Source organism: Balaenoptera acutorostrata, chromosome 5 (assembly GCF_949987535.1).
Source record: "Balaenoptera acutorostrata chromosome 5, mBalAcu1.1, whole genome shotgun sequence".
Taxonomy (NCBI): Eukaryota; Metazoa; Chordata; class Mammalia; order Artiodactyla; family Balaenopteridae; genus Balaenoptera; species Balaenoptera acutorostrata.
Window position 1 is genome coordinate 94,225,388 of NC_080068.1, and position 13,429 is coordinate 94,238,816.

General features: G+C 39.8%; 1 protein-coding gene across 1 annotated transcript in view; it reads right to left on the minus strand.

Moving 5' to 3' along the window:
* LOC103004921 (cytosolic beta-glucosidase) overlaps window positions 1-13,429 on the minus strand; it is a 146,419-nt gene that overhangs the window by 16,524 nt on the left and 116,466 nt on the right.

Below are 13,429 nucleotides of genomic sequence, written 5' to 3' on the forward strand. Positions count from 1 at the left end.
ACACACACATACACACACCACATCCTCTTTATCCATTCATCTGTTGATGGACACTTAGGTTGCTTCCATACTTTGGCAATTCTTTGGCAATTGTAAATAATGCTTTTATGAACATTGGGGTGCATGTATCTTTTCAAATTAGTGTTTTTGTCTTTTTCAGATATATACCCAGGAGTAGAATTGCTGGGTCATATGGTAGCAAGACTGTGGAGAAAAGGGAACACTTTTACACTGTTGGCGGGAATGTAAATTAGTGCAGCCACTGCAGAAAACAGTAGGGAGACTGCTCAGAAAACTAAAAATAGAACTATTATATTGAGTCTTGACAACATGCTGTAGTGGAAGATCTATCTAAGTCATCAAGGGTTGGAGAATGGGGAAAATGGAACGGTTTCCTACAGTGAACTAGAGCTCAGAGCTCAAGGATTAGTTGGGGTTATTGAACGCTACCAGCCAGGGTTCTTTCTTACTTGTAAGTAACAGAAGCTGACCTTGACAGATGAAGCAAAAAAGGTGTCAAGCTGGAAAACTTGGCTCTAATGAAGCTTTCAGAAACAGTGCCCAAAAGCATACCACAGAACTGGTGGGTGGAAGAAACTTCCTTAACTGCTAATGACCTAATGGGCACTAAGTCCTATAGTTCGTGTTGCTGTCAAAACCCAACTTTCTTGCAGCCACGCGGCCACAAGCATCTCAACTACTTCTGCACCAGAAACTAGACTTTATAACCACTGTCATTCTCAAAAGCTGGATGCCTCTGTTGCTATCCTCACCAGCACGAGATAGGTTCTGCCTTCTTCAAGCTGTTTACTTTCAGATTAAATTCTCACATGAGTCAGTCTGATTGGTGGAGACTAGATCACATGTGTATGCCCTTGCTCCAAAGAAACCTGGGGAATGTCATTATCTACCTTGACTAGACACAACTCTTAAGACTGGATATTCCTCAAATGTAGCAAGTGTATTCAACAAGTGCTAAGCATTCAGAAAACCTGACAGATGTCCACTTCACTAAATGAAGAAGAATAAGAAAATCCAAGAAAAATAAACAACATATGTCAAAGATCAGGCATGGGAAAGTTCACAGCACATTTAAGGAATTTAAAGAATATAGTTCAATGGATCATAAAGAATTATCAGGAACTCATCGAAACAGAGACTGGAATGGTGGTTACCAAGGGCTGGGGAGTGGGGGAAATAGGGAGACATTGCTCAAAGGGTACAAAATTTCAGTTATAAAATGAGTAAGTTTGCAGGATCCAACGTACAGTATGGTAATGTCAGTTAACAATACTGGCTTATGAGATTGAAAGTTGCTAAGAGAGTAGACCTTAAATGTTCTTGTCACAAAAAAGAAATAATAATTATGTGAGGTGATGGAGGGTTTAGCTGATGCTACGGTGGGAATTATATCACAATACATGTGTGTCAAATCAACACATTGTATACCTTAAAGTTACACAATGTTGTATGTCATTGTATCTCAAAAAAGCTGTAGGGAAAAAATAATTAGAGAGAGAGAGAACACGCACTCCAGGAGGCAGGGACTGAGACATGCAGGGCCTTATAAAGATTTTAAGGATTTTGATCTTTATCTCAACAGCAATGAAAAGTCATGGAAGGAGTTAAGCAAGGGAGTGAGTTTAGCTAATTTGCATTTTTAGAAGAGAACTGTGACCTCTGTGGAGAATAGATTTGAGTGGAATCCAAGAGACCATTTAGGAGTGATTGCAGTAAACCATGAGGGAGATAATAGGAGCTTGGTCTGGGTTGGCATAAGTGAAGACAAAGAATCAGATGAATTCAATAGATACTCAGATAAAATCAACAAGACTGAACAATTTATTGGAGATAAGTGGTGAAGGAGCTAAGATAATAAAATTAGCACAATTTAATGGATAGTATTGTCAGTCTCTAAGGAAATATTGGGCATAGACAAGTTTTGGAGAAAAGGCAGGGAAGATAATGAATCAAGCTTTGGTTATGATGACATTAAGGTGCTTTTTTGACCTCTAAATGAAAAGTTCAACAGGTAGTTGGACAGACAAATTAAAGAGCTCAAAGTAGGGTCTGAGATGGAAATGTAAATTTTGGAGTCATCATGTAAAGATGGTAATTGAAATCATGGCTGTTGAATAGAATTTAGAGAATAAGAAAACAAGACTTGGTACAAGCCTCATATTATCCCAACATTTAAAGATAAGCTGGAAAGAGAGATTGATGAGGAGGGCCAGAAATGCCCATGTCCTTGACCTGATACAACCATAGGTGACATTTTCTGTGGATGTAATTTGACCAAAGTCACACAACTAAAAGGGGAGAATTTGGAAATGAATACTAAAACTGTCTGACTCCAAAGTCCATGATCCTTCTATAAGAATAACATGGAAACATTGCAAATCAAGAAAGATTGAACATCTAGGACTGTGGGTGACATGCAAGGGTCAAAGCCACTATGGGAATCACATGGCCAGAGCATAAAAAGCATGTGGAGAGCATAAAGCTGGGGGTGGCACCTGTAGCACTGACTCCTTAAGAGCAAAAATCTAGTGCTTGTAGTGTAGGGAAAATTCTCAAGTCTCCTCCACCCCTTTTATAATCTTCTTATATCTCTCCAGGGAAAATTCAAGATCAAAACCAAAAAGCTAGCACCACTGAGAAAGAGGAGTACTCAGTAATTGGTCCAAGTTTTTCTGGAGTGAGAGTTTTAAAGGGGATCACCTTATGGAGCTATAGCCTGCATGAGTAAGGGTCTCTCCTTCATGCACCTTGAAGTCAGAGTGGTCAGATGGCACAGATTCTTTCCCCCTGGAGCACACTTGGCCAATGCTCAGATTTTGTTCAAAGTCTCTCTTTTTGCTACTTGAAAACAGAGCTTCTGGACTTGCTTAGGCCCAGGACAGAGGCAGCCTTGTGGGGTGGGGAGAGGGGGCAGGGAGCACTGGGAAGGCACTCTCTCCTGCTGTCTGTTGCACTGCTTCCATTTCCTAGGGTGTGGAACAGTGGTGTGTTTTTATTTTTATCCTATTAGAAAGATAAGTTCAGAGATGCTCAGATGAATTTAGGGGAAATCATGGCCTTTTCAGCCTATTTTAACACTGGGTTTTAGACTAACTCTAACCCACCTCTACTTAGGCAAAAACTATGTCATGTGGCTCAGCTTAGCTCACTAGACTTCTGAAAAGAATTGGGACCACAACCTAATTTGGTTCATGGATCCTCTGGTCAAATACTATATGATGACACCAAAATTTATATCTCTAGCTCTAGCATCTCTCTTATCTGCAAAATCTATATATAATTCACGACTTTACTTCTGCTCTTGTGATCTAAATGACACTTAAAATTTAACGGGCGTATTTGTACACTAATGTTCGAAGCAGCATTGTTCACAATAGGCAAATGATGGAAACAATGCAAATGTCCATCACTGGATGAATGGATAAACAAGATGTGGTGTATATCTACAATGGAATATTATTCAATATTTTTAAAAAATAAAATTTTGATACATTCTACAATATGGATGAATGTTGAAGACAGGCTAAGTAAAACAAGCCAAACTTAGAAGACACATACTATATGATTCCACTTATATAAAGCACCTAGAATGTCAAATTCACAGAGGCAAAAAGTAGAATAATAGTTACAAGGGATGGTGGGGAGGAGTGATGGGGAGTTTAATAGGTACAACGGGAATATGAAAAAGTTCTGGAGATGGATGGAGATCATGGTTGCACAACAAGGTGAACTGTAAATTTAAATTTATTTTAAATTTTTAAAATAAATAAATAAAATTTAACATATATAAAATAGAACTCTTGATGTATAATCCACCCTCAAACCTGCCCCCACTCTATTTTCGAATCTCAAAAAATGGCATCATTCAGTTCTTCACACCAAACGCCTAGACATCATGCCTGCTTCTACCTTTTCCATATTCTCTTCGCCTGCCCATCTTTAACAGGCTCTCCCCCCGCACCCACTTCTTGATCCTTCTACACCAGTACAATAGCTTCCCGACTGGTCTCCCTGCCACAACTCTTGCAAACAATGTAGCCAGAAAGTGTAAATCTTCGAAAAACCAATTTACCTTATGTCCTTTTCTAACTCTCCCACTTAATGGTTTCCTATTTCACTTAGGGCAAAATTTTAAATCCGTATCTAACCATTAAGGTCCTACATGATCAGGCTTCTGCACAGCTCTCTCCCCGTCCTCTCCTTCCTGCTCTCCACTGGCCATTCTCTAGGCACACTGGGCTTCTTTCACTTCCTAAAATGTACTGAGCTGCTTTCCACTTTACGGCCTTTACACAGACTTCCCTCCTGCTTGAATCACTCCTCTATGTCTTTACCTTATGGCTGCTTATTTCCATTCAGGTCTTGATTCAAGTTTACCTCCATCAGAGGTCTTTTTTGATGCCTCTATTTATATTCCCAACTACCTCATTCTGTCTCATATTATCCTGTACTGTTTTCTTTGTGGCCCTATTATTAAGTGAAATTGCCTTGTTCATGTACTTACTTATTTTTTATTATTGATCCTACCTGGAAGACTGAAAATCCCATGAGAAAAAAAGGGACCTTGTCTGTCTATTCTTTTCAATATTCCTAACCCTGAGAATAGTACTTAACACATAGAAGATGCTAAATACGTACTTGTTGAAGGAATGAAGGAGAAAGGGAAATGAGGAAGGGAAAAAGATATAGAAGGAAGAGAGAGGAAGGAAGGAAGGAAGGGAGGGAGGGAGGGAGGGAGGAAGGAAGGAAGGAAGGAAGGAAAGAAAGAAGGAAGGAATGGAGGGAGGGAGGGAAGGAGGAAGGAAGGGAAAAAGGGAGGAAGGGAGTCATCTTAATATAATCTTAATAGGACTCTGGTCTCACTATTCCCATCTGGGTATCAGAATCATATTATCTTCAGGCTGAACAGCCAAGATGTCAATGCCATTGATTCCAAGTCCCCATCCAGAACCTGAATCCCCGCTACTGCACTGCTGGATGTTCCTGTCCCATGGGAAACCAGCCTCTGCTTCCAGTCCCAACCTGGCTATTCCAACTCTCTACCCATTCAGACCTAAGATTCCCCATCACTGGCCACTGGCCTCTCTTCCCTGACATTTCCCAAAAGCTTCTCCGCTGTCTCAGCTGCTGCTACCACACTTCACCTCTGATTACCAATATCTCTCAAGGAACCCTTTATTTGGCCCTTGGCTGTATTTCTGGGGTGGTCTTCTTGAGTGTTTTCCCCTTCTTGAGAATTATCACTGTAAGTGCTCAGTGCTCTTGAGCAATGTCACTACACTCTCCTGGACACAGACTAAGCTTGAGTGGTGGCTCCTTGATCCCAGAAGCCCCTAGGGCACCATAGTAGAGCTTCAGAAGAAAACATCTCTCATCAAACGACCTTATCCCTAGGCCTGAGGTACACACTTCGGAATAGCTATTATTTTTTAGATCATAAGAATGTTGATCTAGTTGTATATAGAACTAGCCTATCTCTAATAACAACAGTGACCTAAGAACAGCCCTCAAAAAAAAAGTAGCTGGTTCCCCAGATAGAAATATCAGAGTCCTGTATTTCTGTATTTCTATACACAGGTGAAAGGCTAAGTTCTATATTCTAGGGCTCTAGAGGTAGAGGTAGAAAAATAGGCACCATGGGTAAATAAAAAATGGTATAGCTGCACGTGAGAGCAAAAGAAAAATGTGTAGTTCTGCTCTAAAACTAATTTAGGGCTCTAGAATTGTAATTTGTCCAACTGTATTCTGAATAAATGGACTAGTGTTAGTACTTCATTCTTAGTTTCTTTCTTTCATTCCTCCCTTATATCCACAGAATACTTTATACTACATAGCATCTACTATATACAAGTTATTGTTTTAGGCATAGTGATTCTCATTTGGAGGGGGGGTGAGGTGGTATGGAACCTAACGCAGACCTTGCCCTCAAGATGAAATAGAAGAGCAAAGACCCCATACAGTTCCCCTCTGTTATGTGCATTCACTCAACACTGTTACCTTCCCTTTTGTAACATGAATAGGACATGGAATTAACTATTTGTTCAGTGTCTGCCTTCTACTCCAGACTCTAAGCTTGATGAGCACAGGAAGCACATGGATCTTGTATTCCCAAAACTTAGCACAGTGGCTGGTGAAGGATAATTGTCAATAAATACTGCTTAAATGAGTGAATAACTACAAACAGATACAGAATACCAAACATAATGTTAGCAAGATGAGAGTAGAGAAAAGGTCATTCTCAAGAAGGCAAGATTATTTACTTGGCCAAGATGATAAAATTCAACTCCAAATTCACCTTGTCCAAATAAAGAGAAAGAAATACCTCCTTCCAATATGATCAACTCACTGCACATTTTGGTTGCTGGAATATTTTTCTGTGATCACTTGACTTCAGGACCATGTCTCTTGTCAGTTACTAGTATTTTCATACCTATACAATAAATGTTGAATAAATTACATTAAATACCCCTTAAAAAGCCATTCTCAGAGGAGTTAAAGCCTGCTTTTGTTAATGACAAAGGGAGAGAAAGCAAGTGTTAGCATTCTCCACACCACAATAATACCACAAAAACACAAGTGCTTGCGTTCGGCGGCCACTTTAATTGCCCAGAGTCGAGGGATACAGGAAAGTGAGCAACAGAGAGTTGGGAAGAAAGAGCAGTGGCACATCTTTAAAATGCTACCGTGTACGTTTTCATATTGCTGGCACCAAGTTCAAGCCCAGGTGGGTACACCTCACCCAGACTGCCTGTCCTGGACTATTGTATAAGTCTCGCTCGTCTGCTTTTTAAGGACAAAGAAGGACACTGCTTGGTGATGTGGCCACAAGCTGTTCAGGGAAGAGACTTTGCTCAGCACATTTCAGCTCCTGAGCAAGGCTGGGCTCATTTCAGAAAGCCACATAAAATAAATAATCATGCAAAAGCAGATTCGTTCTGATAGGCCTCTGACAGCTGCTCCGAGAGGTAGGTGCTTGCAAGCCCATCTTTCAACAATGAACTGACCCAAAGATCCAGGAAAGCTCCAGACAGGACCATATGGCCTGGAATAAAAGCATATTTCAAACTCTGTTTATTATGCATATCTTTCAAAGGTTCACTACTCTGTGATGAAACATTGCACCTGCAAGGCTTTAATAAGCTTCCCAAGCAAGTACAATTATAAAATCCAGGAACCTGAAGAGTTTGTCTTCTCGTACACCCCCCCATGCACTGCCCACCAATGACTTCTCTCATTCTTTTTAATTAAATAGGTTTGCAGTATTTTTTAAGTTGCAATCAATACTTATTCAGAAAATAAAACTTCTTATAGACCTCAGAGTGAGGGCCATGAAATATATCTCTTCCTAAATTCTAGGGACTCCAACATTATTGCCTATCGAACCCTCCAGTCTGCCCAAAAATAAAAGCAGTGGTTTAATCATGCAGCCCCTCAAAGACAGGAGAGCATCTGACATAAATTGAGGTAGGGCTTCATTCATCAGCAATGGCCAGGGCAGAGGGGGCAGGAACAGTTTCCCTTCACAAGTGAGCCCTGTGACCCCACAACTGATCCAAATATTTGAAAAGTCAAATTTGTTCATTATTCACTCAAATATCCACGGAGCAGCTATTATGTGCCAGACTCCAGGCAGGGTGTGGTGATTCAGAGATGGATAGCATATAGTTTCTGCCCTCAGGAGGTGGTGGTCTCACTGGGAAGACAGATCCAAAGAGAACTGGTTGGAGAATACGAAGAGACACTGGTGGCACAAAGAGGAGGTGACTTAGCTCTCCTGGGAAGTTCGCGAACAGCTTTCCAGAGGAACAGGCATTTGAATCAAAACTTAAAAGATAACTATGTGTTCACTAGCTACCAGGTAAGTGAAGGTTGGAACTCTGTCCATGTGTCAATTTTAATGGCCTCTCCCAAGGCCACCAGCAAGGTGATAACAGTTTGAGGCCCAGAGTCCTGTTTCTATCTCTGCCTCTAATTAACCTATGCATGAATAAGATGTGTGTGTCTGAAATTGCTCATATGGTCTAATGATGGGTTTGGAATGGGTGATCTTTATAGGTCTATATGGCATTAGAATCTCTCTAGGGTTCTTTCCAAACTAAAAGTCTACGTGAAACTAATAGTCTACCCCAAAATAGTACACAGTGAGACATTTTAGGATTTTAGGAATGGATTTTATGTAAGGCGCTTAGCCTCATCATTATGCAGAGTGTTAGAGTGATTGAGTCTTGACTGCTAAGATCATATCTTATTCCATTTGAACACATAGGGCCTATGGATTTGTATCCTAGAAGGATTATATCATACAGACTTTAAAATAAAGAATGTAAAGCTAATGATGGTAGATGATATAAACATTTTGACTCTGGGATTACATGGTAGACCTGGAGTCATATGAAAAAAGTAAATAGCTTCCTAGAGGTATGATGATGCCATCAGTAATTGCAAGAAGATGAGCTTCTTTAACCAGGGGTTGTTATTTGACAAGTGGATTGAGGGCAAAAAAGAGAGAAAGATGGAGGGAAGAAGGGAGAGAGGAGGGGAATAAAGGAGAGAGGAGGCAAAGAGGAAGAGAAGAGGCAAGAGGAAAGGAGGGAAAGAGGGAAGGAGGAAGGACCAACAATTAACAGTATCCCTAAACTGTTGTTATCTCCAGGCTCTCAGCAATGATTCACAAATATATAGCCAGGGCATTAGGTTTCAGGCCTTTTCAGACTCAAGGAGAAGAACAGAGGATTATCAAAGATGACACCTGATACTGTCCAGGCACAAAGGAAAAGGAGCAGCTATGATTTATTGCTAAAAACCATGCTGTTCACAACAATTCTTAAAGACTGATGCTATTCTGTCCATTATATGAACACAGAAAATGAATTTCAGAGAAAGTAGACATGTGCAAGGTGATAAGAGAACAGGTAACAGAGAAAAGATTAAAATCCAGCTCTGTGCCTCCAAAATCCATGTTCTTCCCAAGGTTCTATCTTGTCCTCTTCCTGATTCATCTTCATGAACATTCACACCCCTGCTTAGGAAGTAGAAAATAGCCATTTTTTTCTCTATTTTACTTATGCTTTGAAAGACTGCTGATCACAACCATGTAGGTGACCATAGCAGACGAAGTATCAAAGGAATTCTGGACAGGTGCCTGACACTGAGCATGCGACTGGCTTGGGCCAGTCCAACCAATGTCTCTTCATTTGACCTCTCTGTCTCTCATATATGAGTTAATCTTTTCTGGTTTTGAGTATTAAAAAAAACAAAAATATTCCTAAGCGACATCAGCAGAAACACAGAAAGTGTAGAGAATATGCATGGGAATAGAAACCCTTTTATTTTACTTTGAACTGTATGGCAAAGAAAATGATCAAACCAGGAGAGAATGGGGTCAATAGAGTTTTGTTTTTCTCTTGCCTATGCCAGAACTCTACAAGTCTTTGAACTCCATTGTTTTTCTTGATGATTTTTTTCTTTATTTGGATGATAATAAATCCACTCTTTTATGAGCTACTTCATTGAGGTCAAGAAAACTTACAGACCACCTCTCCCACCCAAACTTTCATTGACCACCTCCAAGAGCAACTTTCTTGAATGAAGGATGGGGTGAATTCACTTCCATTTGGAACTAATAAGATAGTAGTAATTCATGTTTACTGTGTGTTTACTGGATACCAAGCACCCTTTTACGAGTTTTATGTGCATGTTTAATTTGCTCTTTCCAACAGTACTGTAAGGTAGATACTCATTATTCCCCCTTTACAAGATGAGAAAAATGACTTAGGGATGCTGTGTCATTTGCCCAAGACCATGCATCTGACCATACATGTCAAAGATGATCTCCTTTGTAAATCTCTTGTAGAGTGGAGTGGATTTGCAACTTGGAGATGATTCTTGAAGGGTAACTACATCATCTTATTCTCATTGAGCATAATATTTATTCTTCCATTCAATTAACATTTTTTTTGTTTTTTCCCAAGCCACTGGGAATACAAAAACAACTTGGATGAGATCCTAATCCTCAAGCGTTCATTTTTCTTATAAGGAAGAGAGATACATAAAGGAGTAGTTGGGATACAATGCAATCAGGGCAAACACTGGGCATCATGCGGGCACAGAAGAGGAATTGTTAACTCAGGGCATCGGGGAAAAGGGATGTTAGAGAAGGCTTCTTTAAAGTAGCTGATGCTAGAATGAATAATCTTGAAGGGCAGGTAAGAAGATAATGGGAAGGAAAAGGCCAGAAAGCACAAGAAAAAGACATGTTCTAGGGAACTATACCTAATTTGATGTGACACAGGCATCGATAAAGGCAAAAAGGCAAGGGTGATCTTGGGGGAATGTGTAAAAAGTGTGTAAAAAGCCATGTCATGAGAGAGCTTGCTCACCATGCTAATAAATTGGAATTTTATGCTGAAGGCAATGAGAAGCCACTAGGGAGTTTTAAGCAGGAAAATGGGAAGAATGAATTTGCACTTTAGGACAATCATTCTGGTAACAGACCTAAGAATGGAGTCTGGGAGGCCAGTTAAGAAGATGCTAAAACCTTATATTTGTGGAAATTGCAGTGGATAGGAGGGAGGGGCCAGATACTAAAGATATTAAGAGAAGAATCAAACCTTACAGCCAACTCATTGAAAGGAAGGGTTTAATATGACTCCCAGTTTTATAGCTGTGTCAACTGGGTTAATAAGAAAGAGAATTCAAGAGAATAATCAGGTTTGGAGAATTTAAAATGATAATGCACATGAGGCTTTACAGTATACAAATGAAATTGATAGATAATGTTTTATTATTTCTTTAAACAACCCTATGAGGCTGGTGTTATCCTCATCTCAGACAAGAGCCCTGAATAGAGAGATCAAGTGACTTGTCCAAGCTCCCACAAAATAGCAGAGGGAAGAATGAGAACTTGAACCCTTTCTAAATCTCATTTTCTTTCCACTACAAAATACATGTAATAATAGTAGCAAAATAATAATGACAATAGCAAGTGTGTGTTGAATACCCAGTCCCTCTTCTGAGAACTTCATATTTATCAATTCATTTAATGCCCATGACAATTCTACCCAGTAGGTATTATTGTTGGCTCCATTTTATAGCTGAAGCAAATGAGGCACAAAGAGGTGCCAGCAATAAGTGGTATCCGTTGGGGCAAAGAATCTACCTGTTGCCACCTCCCCTATGGGGAGGGTCTAGTGCCACAGCAAACAGAATCACATTGCCGTAAGTCAGTGCCTTGACACATCTTTGTGTTCCTCAACAGAAGCCATGGTTCTTTCAAAGCCTGTGAACTAGGGAAAAATCCAAACACAAGCCCTCATTGTATTAACCCATATATGAAAGTTGAGAGCCATTTCCCCCCCTCTATCCCCAGTTTCTTGAGTTTACCAGCACAGATAGCCAGGCCCTCCTTGCTGGGCTGTTGCCTTCTGAAAGCTAGAGCCAAGCACTGTGGATCCAGTTTGTGTTTTCAATATGGAACCATTTTCCAGCAACTTTAGTGTGCAGGCCTGGGCTATCCTGGAGTGGGATTAACAACCACAGGCTTGATTGCCCAATGCGACAGGCTGTGGAAACAGCCCTCTGGAGAACACTGCTCACCAAAAGCCCATTAGCTAATTACTCAGAGCCCATTTAGTAAATGAACTTTCTGTGGATTAACTGGAGTGCTGTGAAAGTAAACTTGCAGTGAGAAGCTAGCTCTCTGTAGCCGGATTCCTCCCTTGGTGCACCCGAAGTCAGGTGTCCTGGAGAGGCAGATGATGTAGTGGTGCAGCCACAAGCTCTCAGCCTGGGCTGCCTGGATTTAAGACTTCAGCAAGTTATTCTGGCCTCAGTTTCCCCATCTGTAAAATGAGGATCATAGGACCTATTTCAGTGGATTTGGAGCTCTCAAATGTGGTAATGTCCTTGTGCTCGGCACATAAGAACAATTCAATAAATGTTAGCTGGTTTTATTTACTGCCCTTGATTATTTGTGTGGAAAAACCCACCTTATTCCAAACAATACAGTATTAAAAAGTGAGAGGAGGGAGAATAAACTTACTCCAGTTTGATTACTCAGTTGTTTTTTTTTAAGTCTTTGGGAAGTGGGAGCACACCGTGTGGATTGCAGGATCTCAGCTCCCTGACCAAGGATCAAACCTGGGCCCCCTGCAGTAGAAGCATAGAGTCCTAACCACTGGACCTCCAGGGAGTTCCCTGATTACTCAGGTTTGAGTAAGTAAACTTACTAAGTGCATCTGTGATGTCTGCTACACCCCTCATTTGGCAATTAAGATATACTTTATTATTAGTTTGTATCACTGTGTTGCTAAGTGACTTTTCTTATACCTAAGCATTAATTATCTCATCAATCTGATTTTATGCTCCTTGAAGACAGGTTCCATGTACCTTCATGTCTGCCCATACCTTCCAAACACTCAACAGATATCTGTTTGCTGATTGATGTTCTTGAGTAAATTTCTGTCATTCCTGATGAAAATCAGCTACAGTGAATATTGGTTTGTTCGCTTTATTACCATGAATATTTAATTCTTTAAGGTTGAAAGATTCCAATCAATTTAACCTCTATTCATGTTGTGCTGTCAAATTAGATATACATATAATCAGACCCATAGAATGAAATAGTAATAAAATAAGCCAAAGCAAGAACTTATACTTCTCCTGAGCCACAGGTAGTTTATTTTCTGAGGACATCATACGAAAGTTAAAGTAGATGAATGCAAAAGCCTTCATGATCTTAATGCCACTGGAGTTGGTCAACAGTTTAGCCTAAGAAGTAGAAGAGACTCTAAAAAGCAAATTGAGAAAATTCCCTGGTTGTCCAGTGGTTAGGACTCCGCTCTTTCACTGCTGTGGGCCCAGGTTTGATCCCTGGTTGGAAAACTAAGATCCCACAAGCCACTCTGTGCAACCGAAAATTAAAATAAAATAAAAAGCAAATTGAAGTTCTGCATGAATTAACTGTAATTGTTATTGAAGCTGTGCAAACCTGATCAAATAATTTTATTGTCTGCAAAATCTGAAGTCTATTTTGGTATAGATGAAAACAGTATATATCGTATTATTGAAACATTAACCTGGTAAACATTTTATGGGTTTGAGTACTTGACGATTACTTATTGAAAATTATAATTGTCAAGGTAAGTATTGAACATAATAACCTCATAATGTTGTAAAAGCCAATTATTGCTATTCAATCTCTTTTATGTTTTTAATTTAATCTCCTTAAAAGCATAAAAATAATATATTGATTTGTTTAAAGGAAAAATAAGAAAAAACATGTCACATCTTTTGATAAACATAGGTAGCTGCTAAATGGAAAAGTCAGAACTGGATACCTGCAGACCTGTCACTCAAACAGACTTAGGTAAAGAGTTAAATTATCAAGTTTCTATGGAAATAACTTTGT